This window comes from Fukomys damarensis, unplaced genomic scaffold (genome assembly GCF_012274545.1).
Source record: "Fukomys damarensis isolate Sample0158 unplaced genomic scaffold, DMR_v1.0_HiC HiC_scaffold_16, whole genome shotgun sequence".
Lineage (NCBI taxonomy): Eukaryota > Metazoa > Chordata > Mammalia > Rodentia > Bathyergidae > Fukomys > Fukomys damarensis.
Window position 1 is genome coordinate 20,220,496 of NW_022900928.1, and position 9,008 is coordinate 20,229,503.

The 9,008-nt window shown below is 38.3% G+C and overlaps 1 protein-coding gene across 4 annotated transcripts in view; it reads left to right on the plus strand.

Annotated features, from left to right (window-relative positions):
* The window catches only part of Dennd2b (DENN domain containing 2B), a 189,573-nt gene that overhangs the window by 24,642 nt on the left and 155,923 nt on the right, over nucleotides 1–9,008 (plus strand). Inside the window, exon 1 of one of the 4 annotated variants that reach the window (XM_010615325.3) lies at nucleotides 8,778–8,833. The exons of the other annotated variants lie outside the window; for them this stretch is intronic. The gene's annotated coding sequence lies outside the window, so the exon portion shown is untranslated. Of the gene's footprint in view, nucleotides 1–8,777; nucleotides 8,834–9,008 lie in introns of those variants that run through there. 4 annotated transcript variants of the gene reach the window in all.

A 9,008-nucleotide genomic window follows, 5' to 3' on the forward strand; every position in this document is an offset into this window, starting at 1 on the left:
AAGAATCTGTATTACTTCTATAGTCTTACATTTCCTTATCTCTTTTATACCATTATTTATGCCATTTACTGTCTTCTCTGGATTTTAAATTTGCTTATACAATTTCTCCTTTTTCCCGTGGTGTCAAAACTAGTTTTTGCAGATTTTTAATAAATTCTTATGAATGAATAAATGAATGAATATCTACAGATATAATATTTTTGGGGAAGTATTTTTGCGAGTAATACGAAGAATGAGAAGAAGATAATACATTTTAACAATTCTGATTTCAGCCAGGTGTGGTGGCACATGCCTGTAATCCCAGCACTCAGGAGGCTGAGGCAGGAGGAGGGTCAAGGGTTTAAGGCCAGCCTGGACTACGTAGAGAGACTCTGTCTCAAAAACAGACAAAAATAACAACAAAACCAATTCTGATTCCAAGAATGCTTATTGGGTGAAGTTTAGTGAATTTCTAGGAGGAGAAAGAACCTCTCAGCAAGATATAGGAGGAGTGAGGAGACCATCCAGGTTTAGTGAGCCTTTCTGAACCTGTTCTTGGCTCCTAACCGTCTAAAGAGTACCTGGCATTGTGGCAACCTCACTCGGACCCAGCTCTCCCAGCAACATCAGTTAAGCTTCTCCAGTGCTTTATTTAAATGCATAGCAAATAGCCCAGTATTTAGAATAAAATCCCAGACATTACAGAGCAAAAACAAATGAAAGGACTTAGGTCTGACTGAACCTTTTTGTGAACTGATTATAGAAAGAGGACTTGTATTTTATGTATTATGTCTTTTCTGTACTTTGGAAGGGGAAGTGAAACGTATGCATGGGATAGCAGGCAAGGAAATTGACTGCATCACAAAATGGGAAAGTAAGACAGTTCAGTTATCCCTTATGTATTTTAAGAAACTAGAAAGTTTATTTTTGTTCAATTTTCATTTATTATTAGTATGTTGTATCTGTCAGTGCCCACTAGAGAAACAGACTTAATGCAATGATATATAAATATAAGGATGCTGGGCATGGTGGCACATGGCTGTAATCCCAGCACTCAGGAGGCTGAGGCAGGAGGATCCCTGTGAGTTTGATACCAGCCTGGGCTACATAGTGAGTTCCAGTTACATAGTGAGACCCTGTCTCAACACCCCCCACCAAAATAAATAAACAAACAAACAAATAAATAAAATTGCAAGGTAGTTTTACAATGGCCACTTGCAGGTGTGAAAGACTGCAAAAGGGCCGTCTGGGTGCTGGAGATATGAAGGATCCGGTTGCAGCTGAAGGCCTGGCACTCACTGTGAGTCCTGTGCAATTCTATATTGGGAGGCTGAAGGGCCTGTGCTGGAAGCTAGAACACGAAGTCCAAGGTGAAGATGAAAACTGGAGTTCCTTTGAAGAAACAGAAACAAGACTTCCTTAGTTTCCCTTTTATCCCACTCAGGTGCAAGCCTACCCTGGGTGGGTCTTCTGTCTTCAGGAAATCCCTTCAGCCACACTCAGAACTATGCAGATCAAATTGAGTTGGGCAGTTTTTACTCAAATTGATGCACTCAGTTAAGTATCACATATGTATTTGCAGTATGTAAAGATCGTATTCTTGTGGAGAGTTGGTATATGTACCTGACACATCTAAATTCCTCTTTCCGTCCCTTTTCCCTCTCCTTCCATCTTTTGGTCCCCTTCCCTTTTATAAAAATCCATCTCCCTACTTCCTATTATCTGTAGTTTGGTCTTTATTTATATTTTGGATATCTCAAGTAAGAGAAACCATGTGATATTTAAGCTTGTATGTCTGATTTATTTCACTTAATGTTATGGTCTTAAGGTGCATTAGAATCTAAGAACTTTTAAAAATTTTATGTGAAAATGAAATTTCATAACAAAGTGAGAATAAGAATAGTTAACACACTGTGTATCATTTTCAAAGTACTAGAGTGAAAGATGTGAACAAAAGATTCTCACAAAAAAAGATAATAGCACAAAACTTTCTTTTTTGTGTTCAAATACTTTTATTTTTTAAATGTTTTATTTTATGAAAAAATACAACCAAATTTCATAATCAAATAATAAGAAAATAACAATAGTTATTACATATAATAATAGTTATATCATTATCTTCAGAGTAGTTACTCAGAGTTCAGGATACAAACCGAAAAGATTCTTACAAAAAGAAACAATAGGGCCGGGCAGTTGGCTCAGTGATTCTGCTGCCTACCTTGCAAGGACAAGGGCCAGAGTTCGATCCCCAGTACCACCAAAAAACAACCAACCAACCAACCAGATAAAACAAATCTTTCATTTCAATGAAATAAGATTAACTAATAGTAAATGAAATGGGTTAGCATATATATTAAAATACTTTTGTAACAGCAAAGTAGGTAACGTAGGGAATTAATTTGAATGTCCTATTTATAGTCTAGTTTTTTTCTTTATTTGTATATGTACATTTTCTGTATATGTACATTTTGATTATCTCATATAAGAGAAACCATATGATATTTAAACTTGTGTGCCTGACTTATTTCATTAACATTATGTTCTCAGGTTGCATCCGTTTACCTACAAATACTTCTTTTCTTTATGGCAGAGTAGCACTCCATTGTGTAGAAATACCACATTCTCCTTACTCATTCATCTGTTGATGGACATGCACGCTGCAGGAACTAATACTTTTATATTAAAATCTTGATAATACTTAAGAACATGTTAAGCCCTGAAGTGCGATTATGAGACAAGATTAATGTATGTCGTATGGTTCGTCTCTGAAGATCCTTAAACAGGAGTATTAAGTTAATTTTCCCCTTCAGTTTCTGCATAGATATAAATAGAATGTTCCCTTTATCCCAGTAGAAAAAATTTTGGCTGTGAGAGAAAAATGCCTGTTGTCTTTATGTATATTCATATGCCAGAAATTTCCTACAGATTTTTATTGTTTGTCAGTGAATACAGTAACAGAAGGAACTATTCTTTGTAGGGATTGAGACAGAAATAAAAGTCAGGAAGTTTTTTACAAACAGATGTGGTATTTTATAACCACATCTGCATGTTAACCAACATTGCTTTCTAAAGCAATTTTGTTGTCTGAAATTGTACATAGAACTACTAATAGGCATAGTGCAGGTTGCAATTCTGCTACTGGGGTAAGAGGGCAAACTTTGCCTTGCTCTAGAGTCTAGAGTGATGGCTTTTAACTTTTTTGAGATCATAAACCTTTTTGAGAAGCTGTTAAAAGCCATGGACCTTTCTTCCCCAAAATGAAGTCTATGCATATAAACAATTTTGTGTCCCCATGGAACATCTCTGGGAGACTGCCACCAATTTCAGTGACTGAAGACAGAGGAAGTGGAGAGGAAGGATGAGAGGAAAGATTTGGTTTTTCTGTATATATTCTTTTGACTGTATTTGAAGTTTGTAACCAAGTATATAGCATACCTATAGAATATATAAAAGTTTTAATATCACAGTATCAGAAATGCAGTTTTGGATTTTCTGTCTTAAATTTGTGGCAATCCCCCTTAAACCTTCTGAGTGCTGGGATTATAGGTGTATATCACCATACCCAGCATTCCCTGTAATTTTAATATTAAGTAGCTTTTAATTAGATACACATTAAGCTATGGTGGTTTACAAAAGGTAGAGATGAAATCAATAGTTTAAGTGGCTTACTGGTGTTACTATATTTTAAACAAAATATTGCTGATTCCCCAGCAATCTGTTCAAGTCTTGTTAAATTTCATTTAGACTTTATTTGGTAGGATTTTTTATTTGTTTGTTTGTTTTGTTGTGGGAATTGAACCCAGGACCTCATACAAGCTAGGCAAGTGCTCTACTCCTGAGCCATATCCATAATCCTATTGATTGATTGATTGATATTTTGAAATAGGGTCTCACTAAATTGCCTAGGCTGGCTGCATACTTGTGATCCACCTGCCTCAGCCTCCTGAGTTGCTGGGATTTTTTTCCCCCCTGTGGCAGTACTGGGGATTGAACTCAGGACCTTGTGTTTATGGGGCAGGTGTGGCACCACTGAGCTAAATTCCCAGCCCCATGCTGTGTTTTGCCCAGTGGTAGGATTGTTTTCGTGTGTTTTTTTTTTTTGGCAGGGAGATGATACTTCACACGGAGCTACTGCATTCTCAGTCCTTTTATTATTTTAAATTTTTATTATCTATTTATTTTTTGTAGTACTAGGGATTGAACCAGAACTTTCTCACTGAACTACATCCCCAGTCCTTTTTTATTTTTTGAGACAGGGTCTTGCTACATATCTGTGTTTCCCAGTATGGGCTTGAACTTGTGATCCTCCTGCCTCAGCTTCCCAGATTGCTGGGATTACAGATGTCTGTCACCATTCCTGGCTGGTAGGAATTAATTATTTAGTTTATTAGTCTTTTTTTTTTTTTTTCTAACCAGGGATGGAACTCAGGACCTTGTCAATGTGAGGCAGACAGCAGCACCACTGAGCTAAATCCCTTGTAGGAATTGTTTAAAAAACTTTTATTTCATGGATTTTTTTTTCTTTTGGAAATAGGCTATAAATATGATTGTACCCAAGTAAGTCAGTTATTGTGAAGGAATGGACTGCATTATAGTTCAGTTTATATAATATCTGCTCGATTCCTTTTGGGACGTCCGTGTGAGTATGTAGAGATAATGATACTTTCCTGTAAAGAAAATTGCCTGATGTAGAACTGACAAACTAAAGATCTTAGAATTTAGTGTTTTCAATCCTGGAAATTCTGATTCAGTATTCCAAGAATCCATATTTCTGACAACTTATAAGACTCTGATTTAGGAATCGGTGATTTTACACATGCCATTATACCTTATTGATTATGAAAGCTAGTCACAGAGGTGATGCTGTTGACCTACTTACTTGTATCTGTGTGAATGTAAGCTATATCTTATTTGCCTTTTGAGGGCCTTAGAAAATAAGAAAGCACAAAAGCCAAAGGAATTACAAGGCTATCCTTTTACGCTTCTGATAGCTATTTCTGAATGCACTGGGCTTCTAGAGGTCACAGATCACAGGCATTTACTTGCTGCCAAAACTGGTCCAAAGTCTTAAAGCTTATGGGAAAGTCTCAAGTGTGAAGATGGGGTGATTTACAAATGGGGCCCTACTCAAATCTGGGGAGAATGGAAAGCAGGATTAGGTTAAATAGTGCTTGTTGAGGTTATGGATTAGTAATTAATGATAATTTTAAAAAATGTTTTGAGAAGATTTTAGTCTTTAGCATTAAGGTTCACTACTTAAATAAAACATGTTTTTGGTCTGGGGATTTAGCTCAGTGGTTCGGTGGCCTGCCTTCCAAGCACAAGGACCTGAGTTCAATCCCCGGTACAAAAAAAAAAAAAAGAAATTTAAAACATGTTTTTACTGAAAAATAAAGAGGAAAAGATACTTGGAATCACATGACCTAAAAAGATCCGGGTCATCTAAGCAACCACCTTTCCCAGTTGCCTGCCTTAGAGAAACCTGATTGTTTGGCTCATGAGGCAAAACAAGCTCCCACCGCCTCTTTAGTGACCACATATATTACAGGCAGAAGACCTAGGAGGAAATAATTGTCTCATGAACATCAGAACTGCAAACCTGAAAGTCTTCCTAGAAAACCTTAACCTCTTTCCTTCAAAGAAAATAAGGAAATAGGGCCGGGGATTTAGCTCAGCTGTTCGGTGGCCTGCCTTGCAAGTACAAGGACCGGAGTTCGATCCCCGGTACCAAAAAAAAAACAAAAGAAAATAAGGAAACAATCTCAACAAGGCAGAATTCATGAACTAGAAAATCCAAATGACTCACTGTGCTTAAGTGCAGTATTTCAACTAGCAAAAGGAAGTAAAGCCCATCTATGTGATGTCAAGTTCTAGTTTGGTATGTAGTAAATAGAGTTCCTCAACGTTAAAATGTTAAACAGATCCTTAGCTAGAAGATGTGTTGCCATGCATCTGCATGGAATATAACCATGTAATCAGTGCATTGTATTGCTCTACACAAAAAGAATGAAAGCTACTGCTTCTAAAGATTAGGAAACTTTCATTAGACTGACAGAAGACAGTACAGAGGAAATGGCTTGGGGGTGGACCAGACGAATGAGGATGAAAGGAACAGTATTCATGCTATCCAAATTAGAGTCAGGATGTTTATGCTCCAGTCTTATCTTGGCTCTGTGTTGAGGGTACTGCATAATGGAGACATGGGAAAGTATCTCTGAAGTCCCTAAAATAGGCATTAAATATACCAAATTCCTCCTACAAGTGCTTTATATTTTCAGCAGTCTCTGTGCATTTCTAAATCTATATTGTGATTAAAGTCCATGGCTAGCTAATGCTAATTTCCCTTCTGCTTTTTTTGTTGCTAGTATCCTTCCTATAGCTATTACTCATTCTGTTGTTTACAAGTCACATGCCTCTGCAGGATTGCAACCCAATGGGGCATGTCATGTTTTTATTTATCTTCCTAATGCATTCTTTTGTTTTGTTTTTGAGACAGGGTCTCCCTGTGTTGCCCAGATTAGGCTGGAACTTGGGCTCAAGTGATCCTCCTGCCTTAGCCTCATGAGAAGCTAGAACTATAAGCATGTGCCACTGTGCCCAGATTTATTTGTTTCATTTGTTCAGACAGCATGAGAGCATTGTGTACTTTTTTCGTATTGAGCACTGTGTTGGGCAAGTGGGATGTAGTACCATCTTCCTTAGCATCTTATACACAACTGGATTTGTTTGCCAAATGATGTAACATTAGATTAATGCAGATTAATATGACTTAAAATAGCATTAAGTGCTGGGGATTTAGTTCAGTGGCACTGCGCCTGTCTTGCATGCGCAAGGTCCTGAGTTCAATGATCCCTGGTATGCCCCCTCTCAAAAAAGCATTAAAATATTTCAGATGTCAGTGTCTCTAGTAAATGTCTGGCCAGTACTAGTATTAAATAATGCTCACATAAGCAGAGCATAGACTGTATTTGCAAAACGTAAGGGATGTTGATTTTCTTTCTGAAAGAGTAGATCTAATAAATTCCGAGTAGTAGCCCTCAGTGCAGTAGGCAGCGCGTCAGTCTCATAAATTAGGAATAAAAAATTCCTAATAAATCAGAAATTTAAAAAACTCCATAATAATTTGCAAAGGAATTGGGAAACAACAACAACAACAACAAAAAACCCTATTTATTCATCGTACTCTTACATTGCTTCAGCATACATACATAAGAAACAGCAGCTACTGCCAGAAATGAAAATAATGACTGTCTCAGGTCTGAGCAGAAGAAAATCTTGATGACTTCCATTGAGTTGGCTTTCTTTACAGATGTCACTCCCAAGAAAAACAGGACTTTAATAGGAACTGCTTTCAGAATCTCTTTATAGGGCTGGGAGTGTAGATCAGTGGCAGAGTTTATGTTAGTTTGCTTCAGGCTCTGTTCAATCCCCAGCACCAAGGGGGAAAAAAAGTTCCTTAAAAAGTTTAGGGAGCTGCGGGTGGAATTGGTCTTAAGTATGGTTCTGTGTGGATCGTTTTCACATTTTTGAGTTCTTTCCTTCTGTGATGGGGCAGATGGGAGATTGAAGAAGAAGGGAGGGATACGTCCATTCAGTTCTCTGCAGAGGTTCACGTATGTTGGCACTGAACTAGAGTAGAAACTTAGGTTAGAATTTAAATTTGGAGTAGAACTTGTACTGACTTGCGTAGTTTCAAGTTGTCCCATGTACTAGGGTCCCTTAACAACAGCTGAAATCTTGGGTCTTCCTAATGTAGAACCATTTCAACTTACCAAGAATTGGTTGATTTTTTCATAACTGAGTCATAACTGTCATATAAGGCCAAATCATCCTCTAGCACCAATATAATGGAAACAAAGCTAATACTAGTAATTCATGCGTAATATCACTTTTTGGCAAAGAAACAATAGACTTTATCGTTTGGTTCTTGCCACTATTTGTGTTTGGTCATGAGCAAGTTACTTTGAAGGTGAATCTTAAACTCAATATTTTTGATGCTTGCCCTGCAGCTGAGTAAAATACCTTTTTAGGATATGTAACAATTGAATTGGCCTGGGTTTTGAAATAAGCCTTGGCTTTAGAGCCTGCTTATTGTTCATCCGTACACATTGAGTGAAATTGTAAATTTGAAATTCTAAACTTTGGAAGTTAATTTTCATCGCTGCTCAGCAGATTTGTGCATTTCAACATCGAGGTCTATTTATAGTGATTCATGGGAGGAGAAACTGGTTACATGGCTTCCTAACATCCCACCAAGTACGTATGGGTTAGAATTTGAAACGATTTACATTATTCTTTTCCAAGTGGATTGTCATACTGGGTTAACAATTTCCTTCAGAAGTCCACTAAGTCAGATTTTACTGCTAGTATTTCATTGCTTTATTTATTTATTTATTTATTTAGGTTCATTGCTTTATTATTAATGACACCTTTTCCTAGCTTTTTGGTTTTACAAGCCTCTGGATTTTTTTTTTTTAATCCTCAGAATACCCTCAGAATTTTCAGTTCAGTCGGGGAACCTCGGAACGCCAGTGCTTTCTGAGTTTTGTTACTAGTGTAATACCCAAGTAGCTTAATGTCGTTTGGGTTTTGTAGAGCTCCTCCAGGTCGAGAGCTGGGAGAACGGAAAGAGCTCATCGGTTTGTTTGAAGACAGGCGGCTGTACAGGCAGCTTTTCCCAGACTCTCCCAGCTCCGGTTTTTCATGCATACCAGCAGAGCCGCTTTTTTCCTCCAGTGATTGAAACCATCTGGACTGCAGGGGGGTCACGTGTGTATGAGAAAATGACATAAAGTTTCAGACCCCCTTGTGCTTTGCCCCAGACTCAGACAATCCTTGGTCGGATGGTGCCAAGGTGAGAGCAGTCCAGTTTGAGGGCTAACTGGTCTCCCCCGCCCCACTCCCTCCACGCAGTCCCCCACCCTCGCTCTCACCCTCTGGGCGCGCGGCTTCCTCGCCACTCCCCCAGCCCCCAGCTCGGAGCACACCCCTCCGCCTGGCTCCTGCAGCCCACCCTCTCCGTCTGGGGT